At 35.1% G+C, this 26,038-nt stretch overlaps 3 pseudogenes; 1 reads left to right on the top strand and 2 right to left on the bottom strand.

Annotated features, from left to right (window-relative positions):
- Positions 1 to 481: 481 nt before the first annotated feature.
- LOC141410439 (gamma-tubulin complex component 5-like) lies at positions 482 to 3,825 on the bottom strand (annotated as a pseudogene).
- A 409-nt stretch (positions 3,826 to 4,234) lies between these two features.
- Positions 4,235 to 22,874, bottom strand: LOC109702688 (gamma-tubulin complex component 5-like; annotated as a pseudogene).
- A 1,134-nt stretch (positions 22,875 to 24,008) lies between these two features.
- LOC109702686 (targeting protein for Xklp2 pseudogene) lies at positions 24,009 to 25,609 on the top strand (annotated as a pseudogene).
- The last annotated feature ends 429 nt before the right edge of the window (positions 25,610 to 26,038 follow it).

The raw sequence follows: 26,038 nt of genomic DNA, 5'->3' as shown, positions 1-26,038 counted from the left end.
GTGCATAACACCATGTCTCACTTTGCTTTTCTAATTTAAAAGTAATTAGTGAAATTCATATGGCTAATATGAAGATCAAATAAGATAATAAATGAAAAATTCATAGGTCACTTTGTGGCATGTGGCTTACATTATACATATTTTTTTCCTTTTTTTGCAGTACTGGGGTTTGAAATTTGGGCCTTACACAACCACCTGGCCCATGGCCCCAGTCGTTTGTGCTTTAGTTATATTTTAGAGAGTGCCTTGTGCTTTTGCCTAGGCTAGCCATGGACCATGATCCTCCTATGTCTGCCTCCTGTATAGCTGAGATTACAGACCTGTATCACAATACATGACTTGTTATTTGAGAGAGTAATGTTTTTATTCACTTGAATGTCAATCCTCCTAAATCTGACTCAAAATAGGTGGGATTACAGCAGTGAGCCATCACTACAGTCCCTATTTTATGCTACTTAAAATCAAAGGGGCCTTCCACATGTTAATGTGAGCTCTCTTCATAATATTGCTGTCCCACAGCTTCTTGGAATTGGACATTTAGAAAAGACATATTCTGAAAAGTTTCCTTTCCTCTTATTTCTCAAAAATTGCTGTGCAGAAGTCATACATTACATCTCCACCTTCCATTAAGTAAAAGGTTCTCATGGCTTGCAAGTACTCTATCAACGTGAATAGACAGAATATAAGAAACAAAAAGTATTTTAATCTATGACATGGAGTTCTTGGCCAGTGACAGGTATGGGCATTGTTATGTTTAACTTGAACACTTACTAACATTAGAAATATTACAGACATTTTCAATAAAGACTTTTCTAATAATAAATTTTTTCAATAATAAAAGTAGTGTATATTGCTCTTTAATAACCAGACAGAAATAATATATCATAATATAACATTATAGAAAATTGAGCAAGGTGAAAAAATGAAACAAACAAAAAAATCAAATCCTACCATACATATAGAATTTCAACTGGTATATTTGGAACATTTAATTCCAGTTGTTTTAGTCTATGCATGAAAAAATGTACAATGTTATATATACTGCTTTTTTTGTAGTACTGGTACTACATTGGTAGGTACCCCACTTGACCAACACCCCCCCAACCACATTTTGGCTTTCAAGTTATAAAGACATTTTATGTAATTATAAATCTGTGTCAATGTAATTCCTATGAAATTTACGAAGGTCACTTGTAGATAAGGATATGCCATAGTTTAAGGGGACAGTTATCTATTACCAAGCAATGTAATGGATTTCTTCTGACAGCAATTTTTTTGTGAAATATTTGTTCACATGTGCATACATTGTATGGGTCATTTCTCCCTTCTGCTCCTGCCCCCACCATCTCACCACCTCCCTGCCCCCTGTTTTACACTTTTATGCAGTTCCATTGAAGAGTAGAAATAAGCAATAAGACATAACCCTTTTGCAAGCTGAGATAGGGACAGCTATATAGAGAGACTCCTATCATCACTTTCATGTACAAATGTTTTACAACCCAGGTGGTTTCCACTACCTTTACACTGGTTCCTGATCCCCTTCTCATGTTGACGTCTGTTTCTTTAAGGTTTTGTATTAATTCCTCTGGAGTAGGGACATCAAATGCTATCATGTTTTGGGTTTTCTGTCTAACCCCATACCTCCTGTATACGTTCTCCTCTTGTCATGTAACCCAAGTCCTACAACATTAGTGTATTTACCCTAGATCTAAAGACCGTATATGAGGGAGAACATACGATTTTTGGTCTTCTGTGCCTGGCTAAACTCGCTCAGAATGATGTTCTCCAGATCCATCCATTTACATGCAAATGATAATGTTTCATTTTTCTTCATGGCTGAGTAAAATTCCATTGCGTACAAGTACCACATTTTATTGATCTATTCGTCAGTAGTGGGGCATCTTGGTTTTTTCCATAACTTGGCTATTGTGAGTAGCACTACAATAAACATGGGTGTGCAGGTGCCTTTGGAGTAACATGTGTCGCATTGCTTTGGGTATATCCCCAGGAGTGGGATTGCTGGATCATATGGAAGATCTATGTTTAGATTTTTAAGAAGACTCTAAATTTTTTTCAAGACAGGTTGCACCAGCTTGCATTCCCACCAGCATTGTACCAGAGCTCCTTTTTCCCCACATCCTCTTCAACACTTATTTTTGGTAGTGTTTTTGATGATTGGTACTCTAACAGTCTTGAGGTGGAATCTTAGTGTGGTTTTGATTTATATTTCCTTTGTGGCTAGAGATGGTGAGCATTTTTTCATGTTTTTTTTCCATTTGAATTTCTTCTCTTGAAAAAGTTCTATTTAGTTCAGTTTCCCATTTCTTAATTGGTTCATTGATTTTGGGAGAGTTTAGTTTCCTAGTTCCCCTGTATATTCTGGTTATCAGTCCTTTGCCTGATGAATAGACAGCAAATATCTGTGGGTGGTCTCTTTAGTTTAGAGACTTCTTTTATTGTGCAGAAGCTTTTTAATTTTATGAAGTTCCATTTGTCCATTCTTTCTCTTAGCTGGGCATTTTTAGAAAAAAACTTCTTTGGGATAGATTCTCAAAGGATTAAATTTCACAACACTTTTAAAGAAAACATTGATGATTAATCAATCTTCTTAAAACATAGTTTTTAATACACATTTATTAACTATTCTAATCAAAATTTTCTTGAAATACAGAAGTTTAAAATGACTCTTCAGAAAGTTCTAAGTTTAATCCCCAGTATCCTGACTCCAAACTGTTCCTAAATTGACTACTGATGACTTGTAAAACGAAATTATTCCTTTTTATAGGTAGAATTTTTTTAAAGTTTGCATGTGATTCCCACAGCAATGTATGATTTCCACAGATTATCAATATGAGGATAGAGGCAATATGTCAGAGTTAATTCAAATGCTTGGCAAGCCACAGATTCTGATAATCTGTCTATTCATATGTCACAACCTGGAAACTTCTCATGAATGTCACTCAGCTCTAAATGAAAACTTTAAGATAAAAGTGTGAGTCTTCTTTTCATTATATAAACTGCTATAAACAGAGTTTTCTTAAACCAAAACACCAGAGTTCTCCTTTTGTTTTTTGGCAAATTCACAGCAAGGAAACAAACTCTGTGGTTGGAACTCAGGGCCTCAAGCTGGCTAGGAAGGTGCTCTACCAGTGTCCCATTTTGACCTTTAGTCTGAAAATTATTCATTATTACAGAAAGAGGAAACCTTTCTTCATAAAACATCATTTCAGAGTTGCTGATGCCTTTAGGGACAGACACTTGAGTTGGTCCTTCCATTACCATGAACACAGTTAATGCTGGCCATCAGACAATGTGGAAGTATGGGGCATTAACAGTTTATTCCACTGCAGCTAAAAGGTAAAAAACATCCTAAGCCCAGAGGCACACTCTGAGTCAGTGTTGTGTCTTGTGCCTACACTGACATTTAGAAGCATATTCTGACTGAACAACAGTCCTTCAAGGAGTCTTTGGGCACATACCAAGCCTGTAAACTTTTACAAACCAGGAGGAGGGAAAATTATGCATCTGAAATATGTGAACATAGCATTTCCTTTTATTTAGTTTTATAATGTGTAGTTTTCTGTATTTAGCGCTGGAAAGCCCTACCTGGCAGAAATAAATAGCTTAACTAAACATTGTACAAATGTTTCATTTTAATTGCTGAAAATCCTACAGTGTGTATCACCTTGTGTGGTTAATAGCTAGTAGTGGGTGATGTACATCATCCAGATCAAGACACTTTTCAGCAGTGAACTGAATCTTTATCAGGTTCTTTCTGACTGTCTTTGACTCAGTAAGCACCTGAGGAGTGGAGTCTTCTCCATGTTAAAGAAGAGTGTGTGTAAGCATTTTCTGTCTGCCTATAAAACACATATATGTATCATATGAAATATGAGTTTTGAACTTATATGTCAACAAATAGTAAGCAATTTTATCTTAATAGTTTGGTATTTGATTTATGAAGTACTATCTATGCTCTATATATACTCTGTTAACTGCAAAGATTATAGATAAATACAAGTTACAAGATACCTAAAGCAGAACACTGGAAAGTTATGTTACTACCATACTATGTAATTCTATGATAAGACTTCTAAGATCAAATTTCACTGGAAGAAACACTGCCCAAACTGGCCATGGAAAACTCACCACAGTTTCTTATTCACTTTAAATGGAAGTATTCCAAAAAGGATACAATATTATTTAAAGTATGCATGGTAATTAATATTAACTATCAGCGTCCACTATCCTCAAGAGGTAAAAAGTGCACCCATTAAGAAATGCCACAGCATTTTGTAAGGACAAGTCCTAAGTAACTGAGTGACAAAAAAGCATGTGGGACTTATCACTGCTTTGCCAAACACACTGCTAAAGGCTTGCAATGAAGACAGTGGTTTCATCAATAAACAGAAGAATGATTACTCATTCAATCATAGTGTAATTTCATTAAAATAAAATGTGTTCATCATCTTTAAGTTACAAAATAATTAGATATCTCAGTATAAAAAGAATAAATTGTTGCTGTAAATCCAAGGGTTGAATGAGACATGTATGAAAGGAAAAAGTTACCTCTGGCTGGTGCTTGGCATATGTTGCTCTCTCATGCCTCAGATTCTTAGGCAGCTGTCACCACTTTTTGGCCATACTGACCTGTTTCAGGACAGTCTTAAGGAAGACGCCACAGTGTGCTGCCTACTGGAGGGGTGAGGGTCACAGCCAGAAGTTGCACTAGCCTTGTCACTCCTTTTTCTTTATTTTCTGATACACCATACAGTGTAAGGTGCACTCTGCAATTTACTGGAACATTTTTGTTTCTATGAAGATTCAAAAGAATTTTAAACTTTGTCTTCATAGAAACATTTTTGTTTCTATGAAGATTCAAAAGAATTTTAAACTTTGTCTTCCCTGTAAAAACAGAATACATATTTCTAGCTTAGGCTAGAGACATTACAAAACATGATGATATCAATAATTAGTAAGGTAAAGCAAGTTTTAGGTAAAACAGAGCAATTTTGATCTGACCCAATTTAACCTAGAAAAGCATCATGAATAAATAATTTGAGTGGGATAGGAAAATATAAGTGGAAATTATTTCCTGAACTGGAATTAAATGACATGATTAATTTTTTCTTTAGACTATCATTCTGTGAAGGTTATCTAACTTTATGCCCTCATGTGGATTCTTTTTATTCCTATTTGGTGGTGGAGATTGGACACAGGGCCTTATCCATGCAAAAACACATTCTCCACCACTGAGCTACTCACAGTTTAATTACTGGATGGATTTTAACAATAACATGATTGTCACATATCACTTTAAAAGAATAGTGAGAATTCCATTTTCACGAAAATTCTTACATGAGACTGATGAAACATGACACTTCAAGAGACATAAGATCTAGTTGCAAGAAAGCCAGTCCATCCAGTAAGCATATCTTATTTTTCCAGGTTGTAAGGCCTTAAAACTTCCCTTTCCTGTACATTTCTATACTATTAGCAGAAAGAACACGTCTCAACAAGCTGCATAACTGAAAATTGAGTAAAAAAAAAAAGAGAGGTCCACTGCAGTTTTGTATGATTCTGTTCAGAATCAATTAACTAAAGAGAAATTATCATAAATGAACTAAGATTTTCTTTAATTGCTTTATTAAATATTTTGTTAAGATGATTAAAAATTATCTTCTTATAAGAAACAAATGTATTAGAGATATATCTTGTACTAGTTTCATATCTTATTGATAATTGAAAATGGTAATAGTTGAAATCATTTGATGTCATCTAAATTGCATATGGGAAGCAGTATATACATTAATTCAAAAATAAAATTCACTGTAAAAAACTATGAACTGACATAAAACTTGGACAGATATATTTTTAATTTGCTACTACCTGACATCATATATAATGATGCCACAGAATATGCTTAAGTTATACCTGCATGGGAACACAGCTCTGTTTCTTGAACAGTGCTCCTCAGTAACACATGAAACATTTATTTTTGACAAGAGATCAAATAAGTGATGCCAGCACCCAGCATTGCCTGCACTCTCTGCACAACTTCACCTCTACATGATAATCACCTTGGTGCTCTCCCACATGTGCCCATGGATGATCCACTCATCTATAGTCTGCAGGTAGGGCCAAACTGGTTCCATCCAGAAAGAGAACAGGAGGAAAATTTAACAATGATGACATACATGGTTACCACTCAGAGTTCCTATGACAAGATTAAGAAGAGGTTTAAATATTTCCAAAATATCTTCTTAGAAAATCATATATCTTTTTTATATTTTGTTGAAAAAATTAAAATCCTCAAAATATATTCGAGATATTGATGAAAATTTCATCTAAATATGGGATAACAATATTGTTTGCCATTCGTATTAGTACCCTCTGGATCATGAAATCCAGTCAGAGACACAGGCATCACCAGGGACAGCCCAGGCAATGGATATGGCCACACTGTCAGCACAGTACCAGTAACAAAATGCCCATAAGGAAGGAGGAAATGATTTCATTCTCCCATGATTCACAGTAGGAAAAACTGCCCAGTTGAAAGCAACCAACCTTCTTTGCACTGAATTGCAATACTGAAATGGCAAGAAAATGGAAGCACACCTAGAATACATACCCAAACAAACCTGGAGCATTCTAGATTATAGTCTAGTTATAAGTAAGTTTGTACTTTTTAACAATTTATGGTGAGTAAAAATACATATAAAATTAAGTGTAGCATTATAAATCTTTTATCTCCATTTGTAATCTTCCTATCTTGGTGTCTTGAGTGGTAAGATTGCAGACACGAGCCATTAAACCCAGTATAATCTTAACCATTTTAAGTGTATGTTCATGTATTATCCATTTTTAGTGTATGTTTTCAGGTATTAAATACATTCTCAGTGTTTTGAAAAAGATCTGTAGAAGTTTTTATGATGCAGCACTGAATCTCTGCATCATGCACCCTCTAAACAACTTCCTATTTCCTTCCCCTAACTTAATTATTAAGGCTTGGAATCTCATACCCTAAACCTGTGTTTTTGTGTAGAAAAGATTTATTGTAAATATTTATATAAGTATGCTGTGTATTTTTTAATAACTTGCTTTGTTCTTGACCCATTGTTTCAGTGACCTTTGGAAGGTAATTTTAAAACTCTGACTTGATACACCATGAATTAAACATTCAATAAAGAATTCACCATTCACTTTACACCAGGCAATTGGCTCAGATGGTTTTCCAGCACTGTCATATATATGAATGGCCTTATACAAGGTGTTGAATAGTTTAGATGCCTGGACACTGTTCTGAAGCAAGTTCTGCTACTCCAGTACTAAACAACTTGTGCAGAAACTTGAACTGAGTCAAGGGAGGTGACAACTTGTACAACATTATTGCAAGAGTTATTGTGGCATCTACAAACATCAATAATCTCAACTCAAATGTAAGGAAAATGTGCATCCAAAATTTGATATAAATACCAACAACGCTAAGCCACTCTCCTGAATTATTGAAAGACATGGTCAAATGGTGGGTGGTGGATTTTAAACTCACATCACAAGGACCTTATTTTCCTAAGGAAAAAATGACCCAAGATGAGGAGAAAAACAATTCAGTGTAAAAATTATGTGTAAAGGAACTGACAGCTCACAGAAATGGAAAGAGTAATTCTTAAAGACACTCAACTTCACTTATAACAAAAAGTACAAATTAAATCTATATGAGGTAAAGCAAACTTCCCCTGCCATGGTGACTGTTTTAGTGAGGGGAAGAGAAGGAAAAGACTACAAAGGAGTGGCTTAAGAAAGTTTCCAGCAAGGTAGCACAGTGCCATATCCTGAACATGGAAGTGGTTGTTAAGTATCTAGCATGTGATAGAATAGCAAAGATTCAAAGATACTACATATGCCACCTTCTGAAAACGAGTAATTCTGGTGAAATCACTGTTGGATCTGTAGTGAAACTTTTGACTTGTGCCATGTCAATTTCCCAGTTTTGACCCTGTATTATAATTATGTAAAGTTTCACACTAGGGAAAGCAATGTGATGGAAACACAGGACAATTTTGTTGTAGGCTTTGCAATAGGTGAAAATAAGTAGTTGAAAAAATGGGGGTGGACTATATTGATTGACTACTTTATACTCATTATGTTGGCAAACACCATAAAGTTTGATAACATACTGTTGGAAGATTGTAAGGAAAGAGGTATGCATGTGGACATGCTGACTAGAATATTAAAAGTATCTGTACCTTCCTAATGTGACTAAATCTAACAAAATTCTACATGCCATCACACACTCTTTGACCTAACAATTTCATTATTAAGAATTTGCCCCATAGAAAACAGATTACAGATGTATAATTATTGAAATGTGTCAGTGGTTCTCACTGCAGCTCTGTTGTTAACAAGAAAAAGGTGGAAACAATCTAAATGCCCATTAAGAAGAACTGGCTACAATATAGACCTGCAGGGAAACACACAGTTTGTAACTCAATTGTTAGCATATCTGTCTAGCCAGAGCTAGAACATTGAGTTCATACACATATACCACAATGGAACAACAACAACGAGATATGAGAAAGTCCTCATATCATTTAATGGCATACTCCTCAAAATTTAAATTAGAAACAAATTTAAAGATAGTAGTGCAGTGACTACCAGGTATGTGTTTATGTTTGTGCATTGCCTGTGTATGTCTATGCATTTCTGGAAGTATGTACAAGAGCCAAGGACCTGGTTTGCCTCTGGGTAGAGTAACTGTCTGGCTCAGGGACTTGAGAAAGAGTAAGAATTTTACCTGAAAATTTTCTATATGTGTGGGTTATTTAGAAATGTGGTAGCTTAAAAATATAAATGTCAAACAACTCCAAAAAAAAGACATCCATAATAATTACTTCCTTGCCTTGTAGTTCCCTTCTTTCTTGTTTCCTCCCTCTCTCCCTTCCTTCCTTCCACTTGAGTCCATGTCATCCCTTTTTGCTTATTTCTCAGTTAACCTCCTCTTAGGTTATTTTTCAGCTAGGGTTTTGTGCTTTTGCCCAGGGCCAGTCTTGTACCTTCATCTTCCCACATGCATTATGGGGAATACCACTATGTTCAGTCTGTAATTTTTGCATCTTTTATCAATGGAAAATTTCAAAGGCATTCAAATATTGTTGGAGTCTAAAAGTCAGGCAGAGGGCCTTGTTGATGCAGTCCCTAGTTCCTACCTCAGAAAATCAAGAGTTTGCACAGCTCTCTTGCAAAAGTTCCAGAGCTCTATACTGACCTTCAGCCCTAGAAAATAGTTAACTACATCCTCATACTTCTTCCCTGGTGCAAGAAGATAAACAACTCATGAACTCATCATGAGACCTCCTGACGTCCCTCACTCTGATGACCTGAAGAAAACCTTTACTGCTGACACACCTCAGTGAATGAAGATTTGCCTGCTTTCACTTCCTTGTACTTACAATTTAAATAAACATGCTGAAATAGTCTGGAGCTCACGTTTCCCATCAGTAGTGTCTTTTCTCATTCCACATCATCCCCAATCAGGTCTCCCTACCCACACACATGGGACATGAGAAAATATGAGGTATGAATCTTATGAAATAAAAAATATTTAAACATCATTATTGATGATCCACTTCTCAATTTCTGTAATTTCCTCTTTGAAGTTATTCAAATATTTATTTGTAAAGGTCCCATGTCATAGCCTGATATGTTCTAAAGGGAGCTGCAGTTGACTTCTTAGGTACAGAACCATTTCTAGGTAAGAGCTTTCAGAGCTTTGTCTCATGACATCATCCATGAATTCCTGGAGTCAAAACACAACTGGGCCATAAACTGCTATTTGTTTCATCACAGATCATAAACAGAGCTAAACTTGAAGGGAATAGCAATTACTTGAATTTGGCCTTTTCTAAATGTTTGAATTCACTGTAAAATGTGATTTTTGTGATTATTTGAAACATTAGTAGATGATAGTTAACGTAATTATGAATATTTAGTTTTATAATTAAGAAACAATGAACATTCATTTCTACATAATATAGAATTGGGACATACTTTTTAAAAAAAAACATATAATATATAGGCAAAATAATTAGTGTACAGGTATCCCAGAAGAGAATGAAAAAGATCAGTGAAGACAAATCAATATTAGTCACAAGCAATATTAAAGAATTGGCTAAGCACTATAAAGATACATAATTTTATTTTTTACATCTCAAATACAGTGAAAAATTAATGATAATATTGTAAATGTAAAATGTTCTAAAGTTATACTGTCACCATTTATACATTTAATATTATTTTAATCATTAAATTTCAATAAATTCAAATAATGTACATGTGCCAAATGGGTTATTACAATATTGTTTCTAACAACTACTTTCCCACTTATCAACTGAAATATAAACAGCTTTTTAACCCTTGAAAGTAACTTGACAAGAAATGAAAATATGAATGTACTTTAAGTCTAGAAAAGTAGTCATTGCAGTATGCTTAAGAAAATTTCATTGACAATTGAGAATTAGGGAACAAAAAAGTGGGATAACAAGAAAAGCAAAGACATCCACCTTTTCATCTTCACCTTAAAAGTCAACATATTTCAACATCAGCCTAGAAAGAATTCCAAATAGTGTTATCAAAGCACCTCCCCCTTGTACTTGACAACTCAAAAAGACCATCCCATATCCAAAACTATCAGAGTGTCACAATTCATTATGAGAGCACATATTCCTGGGGATCAACAACAACCATGCTACACATTGCATTAATTCACAGTGAGAGTGCCTCGGGCAACTCTTATCAATACACTCTCCTTAGTTAAAACAGTCAGCAGCAAACCTTTCTTCGAACTCAGATATTAAAGAAGTGATGGTCTAATCAAATAAATCAAATACTAAATTACTTAAATGGAAGAGGAGTTAATATATCAAAACCTCCCAATCTCCATAGTCAAACATGAAGTCTGAACGTATTCCTAATGGCCTATTTCTACTTTTTTTCCCTTTATTCATACATGCGTATAAAGATTAGTTATTACTCCCTCCCCTTCCCCCCATCCCTACTCTTTCCTCCCACTCCCTCACTCTCCCCTACCCCCTCACTTCTAGGCAGAAACTGTTTTGCCCTTATCTCTAATTTTGATGAAGAGGGAGTATAAACATTAATAAGGTTTTTGCTAGTTGAGGTAAGGATAGCTATATAGGGAAATTACTAGTATTGCTTCCGTGTACATATGTGTTAGTTTCTAAATTGATTCCTCTTCAACAAATCTTTTCTCTAGTTCCTAGTCCCATTCTCCTATTGGCCTCAGTTGCTTTAAAGTTTCTGCATTAGTTCCTTTGTATTGAAGACTTCAAATGCTATCTTTTTTTGGGGGGTGGTTACCTACCTATCCTCATACTTCCATTGTGTGCACACGCCTTATCATGTGATCAAAGTCCAATCCTCTTGTTGTGTTTGCCCTTGATCTAAAGTCCGCATATGAGGGAGAACATATGATTTTTGGTCTTCTGGGCCTGGATAATCTCTCTCAGGATGATGTTCTCCGGTTCCATCCATTTACTTGCGAATGATAAGATTTCATTCTTCTTCATGGCTATGTAAAATTCTGTTGTGTATAAATACATTTTCTTAATCCATTCTTCAGTAGTGGAGCATCTTGGCTATTTCCATAACTTGGCTATTGTGAATAGTGATGCAATAAACATGGGTGTACATGTACTTCTGGAGTAACCTGTGTCCCAATCCTTTGGGTATATCCCCAAGAGTGGTATGGCTGGATCAAATGGCAGGTCTATGTTTAGATTTTTAAGAAGCCTCCAAGATTTATCCAGAGTGGTTGTACTAGTTTACATTCCCACCAGCAGTATATATGGCTTCTTTTTTCTCCACATCTTCGCCAACACCTGTTGGTTGTGTTGTTTCTAATGATGGCTATTCTAAAAGGGGTGACATGGAAATGTAGTGTAGTTTTAATTTGCATTTCCTTTATGGTTAGAGGTGGTGAGAATTTTTTCATGTTTTTTGGCAATTTGAATGTCTTGTTTTTAGAAAATCCTATTTACTTCACTTCCCCATTTCTTCATTGGTTCGTTAATTTTAGGAGACTTTAGTTTTTTGAGTTCCCTGTATATTCTGGTTATCAGTCCTTTGTCTGATGTGTAGCTGGCCAATATTTTCTCCCACTCAGTGGGTGGTCTCTTCAGTTTAGAGCCCATTTCTTTTGTTGAGCAGAAGCTTTTTAGTTTTATAAGGTCCCATTTGTGTATGCTTTCTCTTAGTTGCTGAGCTGCTGGGGTTTCATTGAGCAAGTCCTTGCCTATACCTATTACTTCCAAAGTATTTCCTACTCTTTCCTGTATCAGCTTTAGAGTTTGGGGTCTGATATTTAAGTCTTTGATCCATTTTGAGTTAATAATAGTACAGGGTGATAGACATGTTTCTAGATTTAGTTTCTTGCAGATAGATAACCACTTTTCCCAGCAACATTTGTTGATGAGACTGTCTTTTCTCTATTGTATATTTTTAGCAGCTTTATCAAAAATAAGTTAGGTACCGTTGTGTGGGTTCATATCTGGGTCCTCTATTCTGTTCCACTGGTTTTCATGTCTGTTTTTGTGCCAGTACCATGCTGTTTTTACTGCTATTGCTTTGTGACATAGTTTGAAGTCAGTATTGGGATTCCTCCAGCATAGTTCTTTTTTTTTTCCTTTTATTATTCATATGTGCATACAAGGCTTGGGTCATTTCTCCCCTCTGCCCCCACCCCCTCCCTTACCACCCACTCCACCCCCTCCCTCTTCCCCTCACCCCCTCAATACCCAGCAGAAACTATTTCAGCATAGTTCTTTTTACTGAGTATTGCCTTTGCTATTCGTGGTCTCTTGTGTTTCAACATGAATTTTAGGGTAGATTTTTTTAATCTCTTAGGTGAATGTCATTGGGATTTGGATGGGAATTTTATTAAACACGCAGATTGCTTTTGGTAGTATAGGCATTTTTACTATGTTGATTCTACCTACCCATGAACGTGGGAGATCTTTCCACCTTCTGTAGTCTTTCTCAATCTCTTTTTTCAGGGTTTTATCCTTATAGGGGTCATTCAAATCTTTTGTTAAGTTTATTCCTAGGTACTTGATTTTTTGAAGGTACTGTAAATGGAATTATTTTCATATATTCTTTCTCATTCTATTCATTATTAGTGTATAGAAAAGCTAATGATTTTTGTAAGTTCATTTTGTATCCTGCCACCTTGCTATAGATGTTGATGGTGTCTAGGAGTTTTTGGGTAGAGTTTTTTGGGTCTTTAAGGTACAGGATCATATTGTCTGTAAATAGGTATATTTTGACATTTTCTTTACCTATCTGTATTGCATTTATTTCTTCTTCTTGTCTTATTGCTCTTGGCCTATTTCTACTTTGCATATGCAAATGCCTTGTAAAGTTTTCTACAGAATCAGTTTTAATTTTCACTAATAAAAGTTTTCCAGACTGTTAATTAGATTAATAGCTTTTATTGTAAGGTTTCTCAAGTAACCTGTGACTCAGTAACAAAAACCCTTGCATTGGGACATACAATGCATCAATGCTGTGCAAGTGCTGATCCCTATTAAACAGAAAGCATCAAATGTCTACAGAATAATTTCCAACTAGGAAAAATTACTCGTCTTGAAGAATACATGCAATTCTAGGCTGACTTAATATGTAATCATTCAGCTAATAGACATAATAAATGTCTTTATTGTCCCCTGTATTAATTTTCACACACTTATTGAAATACCCTCAGAAAAGTATTTTCAAGAAATTAAAATTCTTCATCATTCCCAGTGAGTTAGGCAACTATGTGCATTTTGGAAAACAATGTCTTTTTAACAGTGTTAAAACAGAAATTTTATAAGACACTAATACAAACCAATCCATTTAAATTCAAATAACAACAGAAAAAACTCAAAGTATATTATAATTAAAATCAAAGCACAGCATAATTAAATCATTGTTTTGATATTTAAATAATATTTAATTAAAATTGTTCATTGGAACTATGGATTAGCTCAGTAGCAGAGTACTTGAGAGGCATGTGTAAAGCCAGTGCTGGATTCACTCTCAAGGGGTATGTGTGTATGTGTTCAATTAAAATTGTTTAAAATAACAACAAGCTTAATTTTTAAGAAAGTAATTTTGCTTAAATCACAAACCAAAGGAAAGTGTTTAACCCGCAGTTTCTTCTATCATTTTATTACATTAAAAGTTTAATTTCTTATAAGACAGCAGGAAAAATTTAATTTCTTACCAGACAGCAGCTAAATTGGAGTGCAAATGTAAGGTATGTTGAATCTGAGAGGACCTGGCTTTTTAGTCCTGTTGGACCACATGCTGTTCCATCCAGCTTCAGCCATCTGGCTCATCTGCTAGGAGGATATGTAATAAGTACAAATTATGATATTGTATCAGTTACTTTTGCATTACTGCAACTGAAATACTGAAAATTTTTTTCTTTTGCCAAAACAAGGGATTGAACTCAGGGCATCTGCAAACAATGGAAAAGGAGGAGCTATTTATTTTTGCTATTAGTTTCAGAGACTTCAGTACATCATGGTGTGGCAGAGCAGCTCATATCATGAAGAATAGGGAGAAGAGAACTCGAATACAGGAAGGATCCACACCAACACATAGTCTCTAAAGAATCATCCCAGTAACCTACTTCGTCCTACATTCCACCACCTAAAAATGAATATGAATCCATCAAGGGTTTAATCTATTTGCTAAGTCAGCCCCCACATCATCAAATGTATGTGGAAACACTCTCATAGACACACAGCGGTGTTCTTTACTAATCTCTTAGGCATTTCTCAATCCAATGAAGTTGACAATTAAGAATAATCATCACAAATAGTTAACAAAAAAACACTCGCCCAAGATATCTGGACTTAAGACTCCATTCAAGTATACACCTGAAATGGCTTTTTAAATGCTACTTAATGTTTATGTACATATAACCATTTATTTAAAAGCCTACATACAGACACACAAACAATATTGAATTAAATGTTATAGGCTAGGAAATAAACAGAAATCACTCAAATTTAATTAACTATTTATCATTTATCTGTAATTTATCTATCTATCTTTCTATCTACCTGTCTAAGTAACTATTTCTGGATTTTGAACTCAGGACCATGAGCTTCCCAGGAAAGTGTCTGTCACTTGAGACACATTCCCATCTACCCTTCTCCCCAATAGCTATTTTGCAAATAAAGTCTTGCATTTATGAGCAGGTTGGCCTGGGCCATAACTCCTCCTATTTATGTTTCCCAAACAGCTGGAAAAGGGTCTCATGAACTTTTTGCCTGGGCTGGTATGGAACCATATTCTTCCCGATATCCACCACCAGAGTAACTATTCTTACAGGTATTAACCACTAGCCCAGCTATAATCACTCAAATTTTAAAATGTTCACACCATTAATAGACACAAATAGTATAGCTGAAGAGCAAAACCAGCAATAAAGACATTGAAATGGCAACCTAAGACCTTCTCATCCACCTCCATTTCATCAGGACTTGTAGTAAGCTTTCAAAAATTAGGTGATTGCCCAAGGTAGGCAATAGCAACAACTCCACTGTTGGTAATGATTTTCTTTCATTAAATATTTTCTATTGATAATAACAATACCAGAGACTGGTAAAGTATAAAGAAGAGATTTAAAAATTTTGGTTCAGAGTTCTAGAGGTATAAGGTAGAGGGGCTGCAACTAGTGATGATCTTCCTCCTGCCAGTGTCTTGAAGCAGCATAGAGTTGCATGTCTCACATGGAAAGACACAGGGAGCTTGCATGTATGCATCTTCTGGTCGCTCTTCTTCTTCTCACTGTTATCTACTTCTATGAGTTTGCATGTTTTATATTCCACATATGTGTGAGATCATACAGTATTTGAATTCCTGTGGTTGGCATATTTTACTTAGTATAATGTCTTCAAGGTCCATCCAAGTTCTGAATAATGTCAAGGTCTGGGAGAAAATGGTGAGGTAATGGTTGATTGGCACAAAAATTCAGTGATGCAGCATAAACGTGTTCTGGAAATCTATTAGATAGCATAGTGCTTACAATTAACAATTCTGCACAATATACTGAAATTTCTGAACGAGTGCATCTTGTGCTACTTGATCTTACCAAAACAAAAGAATAATAATTACCAGTCATCAGGTGGAAGCTTTGGTACATGATTAATGTGTTTTTGGACTGACTGTTACAATGGTTTCACAGGTGCATACTTATACCCCAATTCATTGAGATGCATACAAGAATCATGTACAGTTTTTGTATATTGATAATAACTCAAGAAAGTGGACTTTCTGAAAAGGACTTTAATATTTTACTAGTGGATTCATTAGTTTAATGATGCACCAAAGAATAAGTGCATAACATATTTTGAGCAGAAACAGCACTATTTATTTTGTCCTTGACATACAGAGCAGACTTTCCCAGGCTAACAAGGAGGCAAGTAGACTTAAAATTACAGAATTCTAAAGTACAATATTTCATGTCAGCCTCAAGAAATACTATCGTATAAAAAACTGGCAAGATGCTTTGACATTGAGGTAGAATAGCTGATGTTATGTCTTTGAAAGTAAGTTGATACATAATTAAGCAAGAATTATTAACAGAGTCACAAGTGATAACACTCAGGAGATATTAAACAAATTTTTTTCTACAGGAACTGAATTTCTGCATGTGTGTAAATGTAGGGTGTTTATACTTTATTCACTCATTATTTTGCCTTTGGAGAGAGATTTACTCAGTTTAGTGAGTGAGCATAAGAGTCGAAAACCTGCATTCAAGTTCTGTGACATATGATGTCAAAGAAATGATCACTTCATCCATATAACAGAGGAGCGGGATTCAGGTTTTGCAGTTTGTAAGGACACCTTCTAGGATAAAACAATGTTTGTTACATGTCTGTACAACAAAGTATCTGACCTCCAGACACTAAAAATTTAATAAGGAGGTAAAAAATGACATATTACAAAAATTTATACAAGTAGCGTAAAGGTATTAATCAAATTTTAACTATATATATCTTATAAGCAAACATGTTTGAATGCAAAAGCAAGCAGCAAGTACAGAAATCTCTAGGGGAAGAAATGAGGGACTCCTAAGCCTAGAATCTTGGTGTCAAATGTACCAATGACTCACAAAGTGATGATGCTTTCAACACATAACATAGAATTCTTGCTCACTTGTTTATTAATTTCCAATCACACCAAGAATGTATAGCAAGTACTATATTGCATATGCCAGTAAGTTTGTAGAGAAAGCTAAACTACCAGTAGGACTACATTTTTAAAATAGGGGATGCATACAGCTTCCATATTACTAAAGTAACTTCATGTTACTAAAATGAAATACCCAAGGCAATTAACTCATAACGGGGAAAAGTTTATTTAACTCATAGTTTTAGAAGTTCATATCTAACATTGGGAAGCCTCACACGTTTGGACTTCTAGAAAGGATGGTAAACTATTTTGCAGAGTATAAGTCAGGTTATGGAGGGAGAGAAGGAGGTCGAGGTATGGAGAGAGAAAGGAGAGGTGATGAGAGGAGAGAGAGAGAGAGAGAGGGAGGGAGGGAGAGAAGAGTGAAAAACAAAGTGCCTGAAGTCTAATTAAATTGGTTTAATTAAATACATATCAAGTTTATAGTATTGTCACTAAAGACAATATTAGTCATCTATGTCAAAACCTGGAGTAGAAGTAGGGAGTCTCTAGTATACCAAAACTGTTGAAAAGTGATAGTACTGCTGAAAACATTTTAATGTTTAATATTGAAATACTTACTGTAGTTATTTCTACACTGGTTTCTTGTTTGGGATATTAAGATAAGTGATGCACATTATCTTTGTTTATGTAAAATATAAATATTTTAGATTTAAGGTATTTTTGTATGACAAATATGAAATCTTTGAAATATGCAATGAAAACTAAGATAATCAGGACAGTAAATCAGATTTCTTATTCCTTAAAGACTTCTCTAGGTCTCTGTAAGTTAAGAGGATACACTGATTTCATTAGAAGTATGAGTCATTATGTAATAAAATATACTTTTGAAAAGATACGCTTCAGATTATGTGAGTTTTTAATTGTATCATTCTGGCAGATATTTTACAATGTGCTAACCACATTGCTGTGCAAAATGTAAAATTCTGAAATGCTATACAAATTGTGAAACATTTCCTCCACCACTATCTCTGCAAATTTGCTTGGCCTTTCTTTCCAAGAAGTATTGGTCATTTTTTTTGCCAATTGCTTAACCTCTCTGCTCCTTATCCAACTCTCCTATTTTTTGCAGTTCTGGAGCAAGAAATTTGCAAACTGTATTACCCAATTTCATTTTCTAGAGAGCTAGTTCTTAATACAGTGTGATAGGTTAGTGGTTCGTCAGGCTTGCTAGGTAGGCACTTTGCCACTTAAGCCACATCCTCAGTCCTCTTTTCCTTCAGTTGTTTTTCAGATACAGTCTGGTGTTTTTGCCTGGTGCTACCTTGAACCAAGATTCTCCTACCTACACCTCCAGTTTAGCTAGAATTACATGCATGTAACACCACCCTTGTCTTATTTGTTGTGATAGGGTCTTGTTTCTTCTTTTCCTGGGCTTCCCTAGGACCACCATCCTCCTGAACTCTGTCTCCTGAGTGTACAAGCATGAGCCACTACACCTGGCTTCCAATCTCAATTTCTAAGGCTGTAGGTAAAAAGAGATGGAGAGATCAGAACATGATTAATCAGTTGGAGGGGAAGGGATAGAGTCATATATTTTAAGTTTTAATTTTCTGCAATGCTTTGTAGAGGATTTTAGCCAGGGGTCTCTGGAAGAAAAACTAAATTACTCTGTGTGGAAAGAACAGTGTGATGTATGCATAGCACAAAAAGGACAAAGTGAGAGAAGCTAAAGGTGTATTATAACTTGTGAAGTTTGGATCTGAAAAATTACTGAGTGTATTTTGATTTTGAAGAACGTTGGATGGCTGATAAGAACTTTGGGAAGTATTGGATAAACAATAGGAGTGTAGAGACAAAATAGACAAATGGAATAATTTTATTTATTTTGTATTTTAAAAACATTATTTTCACAGCTATGAATGAATTTCAAATAGTAGAGACTGGAGGCAGATCAACTAAGTGTCATTTCCAATAAATTTCTGTGAAGAATTAAGACTTACTAAAAGAGCTCTAATGCAGGAAAAGTAGTTTATACACACATCAGATTACAGAGGATTGCAAAAAATATTGAACAACTGGACTGGAAGATACAGAGAAATATTGGTTGTATCTCTCAGGATATTTATTTTCTGTACTTGGAAAGCATTTTACTACCCTTACAGAGCTAGGGAAAGCAAGAAAAGAAGCAGGTGTGGAAGAAGGTGAGAGTTGCTTTGAGAATGCTAAATAATACCTGCTAAATAAAGGCCTGTCTAGAGGTTTATACTAGATATCTGTGATTGTATACCTGTGCCCAAAAGAAAATTCTAAACTGCAGGATAAGGAAGGGAATTGGAATTACAGATTGGAAAGCAATTGGGGAATAGATGAAATATGAAACCATGATGTAATTTAGGAATATCTCAGGCAAGAAAGAGGTTGAGAATAGATTCTTGGGAACACATGCATTTAGAGCATGGTAGAGACTGAAAATAAAGTGGGAAAGAGTTGGGCTTCTCTGATGTGTCTCAGAGTGGTGTGGAAGATAAGGAAATAACAGTTCTGAAGTTCCTAAAATAATTAGGTACTTCAGACAGGTGAATTAAGCTGTTAAAATAATTAGTTTTGGGAAGAAATTAAGTTCAGACAGTTCCAGTGCTCAGTTCCTATGTATATAAAACAAAATACAACTGAATGTATGTGATCATTGTCTGTAAAAACAATCTTAAGCTCTTTTGGTCACAGGTTTACAACAAAATGTTAGTTAAAAAAAATCAGGGACTTTCTACTGGCAAGATTTGAGTAAGTCTATTTCTCTGTATTAGCTAGTCCATATTTCCTTTGCTTTGCCTTTTCACTCATCCTAAAAAGGCCTTCTTCTCAAGCTTAGGTGCAGCCTGAATTCCTTCTAGTTTAGTGCTGCCTGATTTGTGAACAGTTTATCAAATGAACTCTTTGAGATTTTAATGCACCAAAGTTGATCTTTTGAACAGGTTGATGAGAGTCTATTATTAATAGTTTGTAATTAGGGTGCCATGGGTGAAAAGATAAATAATTTCAGTGGTATGAGGAGAGTAGATACCAGATGTGCAAGAGGATGCAAATATAAGTGGGAGCTTAAAAAAGACCGAGGGTAGGAGGAGGAATAATAAATAGGATAAAATGAAAGGTACTTAAGTTGTATGGGTAAAACATTTTTGTAGATGGAATTGGTGTGACAATGAGTGAAGATGTGGTTAAAAAAAAAAAGATAATGGATGACAAAGCCACATCCATGAGTTAGAGGTGGAGAACAGATCAGGAGGCAGGGAATATAATCCTGAAAAGAAGAGGAGGGTACTTTAGCAGGCAGAAAGATTATTTGAAAGTGTCAATGCTGTGTGAAAACTTGGGGAAGGACTATGATATTTACTTCCTCCTGTGTCTATGTAGTAAAATTACCTGCTAATAGTGAAGTAGGTGTGGGTGAGTAACAGTTAGTGGTGTAGAAAGAGTGAGAAATGACCACAAAATTTTTTGTACATGGATTAAGATAAGGATAGAGCTTCATTTCTTTGCCTGTGAGAATCAATTTCCTTAGTACTATTTGTTGAGTAAACAATGTTTTCCTCATCGCGTAGACATACACCTTTTTTGACAATCATTTGAACATATCTGTGAAAGTCTATTCCTGAGCTGTTTATTTTGTTCAACTGCTCTGTGTATTTATCTTTATATGAAAACAATACTGTTTTCAACATTGTGGCATTGCTATCTTTTGAAATTATGAAGTGTGGGCCTCCAGCTTTGTTTCTTTCTTGAGATGGATTTGGGTATTACAGGTTCTTTGAAATACCACATAATTTTAGGATCTTTTCTCTATTTCTGAAAAACAATTCCAGTAGAATTCTGATGGAGATCGTATTGAATCTGAGAATTGTCTTGGTTAGTATTGGCATTTTAATATTTCTTTAATGAAAAAATATGGGATTTTTTTCATTGATTTCTGCCTAGTTAAATTTGTTACACCAGTATTTTACTGTTTTAATGTACAACATTTTTCCATTAAGTATTGTTTTGATGTTGTTGTAAATTAACTTCCTAATATAGTTTTCATAACGTTTCATTGTTAGTTGTATTAACACACATTTCTGTGTGTTAACTTTTGCATGTTGTTCCTTTGCTGAATTTATTGGTTTGAAGATTTTTTTTGTGGAATGCAATTTGGATGCTTAAATTTTTAAATATTTTTCTAAATGCTGTGGCTAGGAATTCAGTACAATGTTGAATGGAAGTGGCAAAAGAGGGCATTTTTGCCTCATTTATGATCTTAGAGGGCAGCCTTCTTTCCTTTTTGTCTGTCTGCTTTTATACTTTTCCTTTACCTCTATCCACCTTCTCTTTTGAAATATTTTAGTATTTTTTCATGTAACTATGCTTGAAAGATTTACAACAATGCTAATGATAAGCATGAATAAATGTGAAAATACAGCTTTATTCATGTGCATAATGTCTTCAGAAAACTTAATTTTGAGAAAAATTTTCTAAATTTTGGCATTTGTACCTTGTATTCCTTTATAATTCAATTTATGTTTTGACAAAATAGTAAGTTGCAAACAGCAATTTTCTGCAAAACTGTAATTCTGTAAACTATATAATAGGTTTGTAGTGAACATGAATACAAAATTGATTTTTCTATGATCAACCTTCTTCTAGGCTTTAGATACTTTATCTGACATTGACAAATTGGCCTGAATTCTGGGGAGTATTAGGAAGTGGGAAGAGCAAATTAAGGAATTTGAAAATACCAAGTATGTATTAACAAATTATTATTTTATGTTACCAAAAAACATTCTTATTTTCACAGGACACTGCAGTATTTAATGTCAGTAATCATTATTCCACCTCCTCCCTCATTCTGGTACACATCTGCTTCTTGCCCAAGTACAGGATGTAGTCTTGGCCTAAGGGCATTTGGGACCATGTTTTAATGATGAATAGTCTGATGTTGGCCCTATAAATTGTGATATTAAGCAGCTGATGAAGTATCATGCAGATGGAGTGAGACTTCTCAGGCCCTCAAAGGAGGACAAGCTGGCAGAGTTTATATAGAATCTCACCAGGTATAAAAACACTCAAAATGTACAAAACTAAGTTTCTGTTATTACCACTAAGGGTTTCACTTTTACAAGTACTCACAATTCTAATGAATGGACATTCTGTCTTTTAGGCCAGAAACTAAGATTTATCTTGACTGTTTTATTACTCATTCACATGAAAATTCAGCTATATCTCTTTAAAGTACAGAATGTGGTAACTTTTTACTACTGGTTTGTCATCTTCTATCCTTCTCCAACTTCTGTCTTCCAACAGTGTAACACACGGAAGGGTCCTATTCCAAAATATTTAGCATGTTTGCAAGCATGTCTCATGTCTCCTCTGTTCAGAACTCTGTTCTTGCCACTCATGTCCCTCGCAGTAACAGTCAAGCTGTTCTTTGTTTATCTTAAAAAGCTAATCATAGAATCACACACAATTTTGTCCAGTTACCTATATCAACTCATTCTTACCTGTAATATTGAAATTGGTTGAGCATGGTCAACCTGGGCATTTTCACAACCTATGCTTTGAGGCTGGAGTGCCATTTTCTTAGGTATCCACATGACTCTTGAGGCTTTCCTTAGCCGGTTTAAAATGTCAGTCCCCATCCCATTTCCTGTTTTATTTTTTTTCTTGAAGATCATTGCTTTCCAAAATGCATGTATTTTACTTATTTACCTTGTTTATCACCTGTCTTGTTTTAAAATCCAGAACGTAAGTTCCATAATTTTGTTTTACACTTCTGTGTCACCATGGCCTACAACAGTACATGGCATGTAGTAGATATTTCAAAAATAAGAAATGCAGTTTCAGAACGGGTCTGTTGCAGTAGTTGGCAGAATGCCATTTACCTCTCATATATATCAAAGGAAAGGGAACCAAAACAACTACTTAGTAAGCAGATGGAATGATTACATGTGGTTTAAAGCAGCCACTTGGATACTTGATAAATGACATTCTGATGAAAAGACTACTTTTGGAAAGGAGGGCTTTGTGGCTTTGAATGTATGGCCATGTTCAGCATTTTAGTCAAAATAACTTTCCAATTAAATTCATATAAAGATTCAATGTCTATAGATCACTCCAGTTTTCTGCTCCTAATCATATTTAATCTAATTTTCAAAGTAACTTTTCTAATGCATTTTTTTCTCTTTTCAGGCATATTTCCACTTGGAACTTCAAATCATATTTGTCTCTGGAATCAACTTAACAATCCTTCTTGGATACCTCTACTTATTCCAGCAATCCAGGTCTTGAATTGATATCCCAGTCTTGAAGCTTTGCCTTGTTGCCTCATCACAGTGTGGGCCAGGCAAAAGGAATCACCTCATCATCTGGGCATCCATAGATTGCACAAAGGAATGAATAGAATTCATTAAACCATACACTAATATATAGATAGAATGTATTTAGTTGAAAGGTTGTGCATATTAGACTACTAAATTTCTGAAAAGAAATCAGCATTTTTGTCTTTAAAAAAACGAAGACACACAGAAACAAAAGATCCACTCAGAGACTTCCAGGGCTTGGATGTCAGAGCTGAGGCGAAATGAGGCAAGATTCTTATTAAGTATCTGACAGACTTCAAGATTTCAGAGGATATGTGAAAGAGTAAATTACAACTTTAAGACAAGGCTGTATGCAAGTGGACTGGATAGAGTGATTTTAAGACACAGGTGACCTCTTGAGAAAAGTGGCACAAATATAGGAAAAACGTGTTCATCTGCTAAAAGGGTGGGATAATGTCACAGGTTTCAAACACTTATTTCTTTGATGCCTCGATGTACTTCATCAATTTTACATCTGGGGATGCTGAGGAAGATACTGAAAATGTAGATTCATGGTTTGACAAGAAGGCCAGTTTAGAGAATAACTTTTCTGGGAAGAATGGTCTACAAGAGCTTTTTCAAAGCAAAACATAATTGAGAAATGCTAAAATTCAGTAAGATAGTGTCAAACCTCTGAAACCAGTTAGTAATACATACTACAAAGGGAAAGAAAATCTTATAGAACATTCTATTCCATCAAATCCTTGTTCTTCCCTGGAAGTTGAGGGAACCATATCAAGAAATGTTCCAGACCAGCCTCAAAGAAGATCTGTTAGACTCATTACTCAGAAGGATTTGGATCAGAAAGAAAAATGCAATGTTCAAATGAAAGCAAAGAGATGTGCCACTCCTGAAATGATCAGTGAAATTCCACCTTCCAAAAAAATGAAAGTAAAGAAGCCAAAGGAAGAGGAAGAATGTAGAGTTCAATATAGTTCCAAAAGGAATGAATCTTCCCCAGAGAAAACCAAGGGCAGACATTATGGGCCTTGTGTGCCACCTGTAGGCAGAAGGTTTTGAAAAGGACTGAGGACAAAGAGATGGAGAAGAGAATGAAAATTCAGCATAAGGAGGTAGAGAGGTGGAAAAAAATGAAGAATCTAAGAAACTTGCTCTTGAAGGAGCAGGGCAGCTCATGAAAAAATCAGTTAGCCAGGTAACCAAACCTGTAGACTTCTACTTCCGCACAGATAAGTGAATCAAACAACATCCTAAGAACCAGGAAGAGTATAAGGAACTTTATATCTGAACTGCAAAATTATCCTCCATTTCCTGCCCAAGTGACTAAAAGATGTACCATTATGAAACCTTTCAACCTGTCCCAAGGAAAGAAGAGAGCATTTGATGAAGCAGCTTGTACATATGTGCTTCTTGCACAGTGGGTTAAAGCCTCCCATAAAGAAAAACTTGAAAGATACAATTTGAGAAGCAAGAAGGAAGATATTAGTCTATTACCCTCTAAATCTGTGACTAAGATCTCCAGAGACCCACAGATTCCTGTGCTGCAAACCAAATGTCTCTCAAGGCCTGTGACTTGCAAAAGTGCAGCAGAACAAGAGGCGGATGAGGTTGAGAAAATGCAACAAAACCAAGTCAAAGCATGGGAACTTGATCCTAGAATTCTTGAAGGTAGGCACATCTTACTCAAGAAACCCCATGTGAAACCACCTGCTGAGCCTGTTGACTTTGATTTGGAAATTGAGAAAAGAATCCAGGAGCTATAGTCAAAGAAGAAATCAGAGGATGGACACTTTGAATTTCATTCCATACCTTGCCCTACTAAGATCTTGGAAGATGTTGTGGGTCTTCCTGAAAAGGTATTTCCAATCAGTGACCACTAATCACCAGTCTTTGCATTGAAGAACAGAGTCCAAATACTCACCAGAGAAGATGAGGAAGAGGATGAACCAGTAGTGATAGATGGAATTTCAAGTCTCTGTGTCATCACAATGGAATTTCTATTTCTCCTTGTCCGCTCCTTTTTAAAAAATATATATGTTTTCTTTATGAAGTAAAGATGATTAAATCTCAAAAAAAGGTTTACTCAATAAAGATTGTTGACCTCATGAAGTTTGATCAGTGTAAGATCTTCCTTCTCTGAGCCTGTGCACAGATTTTCTGTCCCTCACCATGGCACTTAGTCTTCTTAGCCACCAAAACTTAAAATGAGAAAAAGAAATGACAGCTGTAATAAAGGAAAGAGATGCATGTTTATTTCTATCATTCTTTTAAATGATTTTCATTTTTAGACAACTTTAGCTATTCCTCTTATCAGTAGGCACTATGTTAGAACTATAGTTATACATGAAAATATAAATAAATATACGTATTTGTCTGAATTTTTAATTTTTAAATTTAGTTTTATGATCATAATATTTCTACATATTTCTGAAGCATCGGGTAATAGTTTGATTCATAAATATACTACTTCATCTTCAACCCCA

The sequence above is a fragment of the Castor canadensis genome, chromosome 18, assembly GCF_047511655.1.
Source record: "Castor canadensis chromosome 18, mCasCan1.hap1v2, whole genome shotgun sequence".
Classification (NCBI taxonomy): Eukaryota; Metazoa; Chordata; class Mammalia; order Rodentia; family Castoridae; genus Castor; species Castor canadensis.
This window is presented reverse-complemented; position numbering and strand designations above follow the sequence as displayed.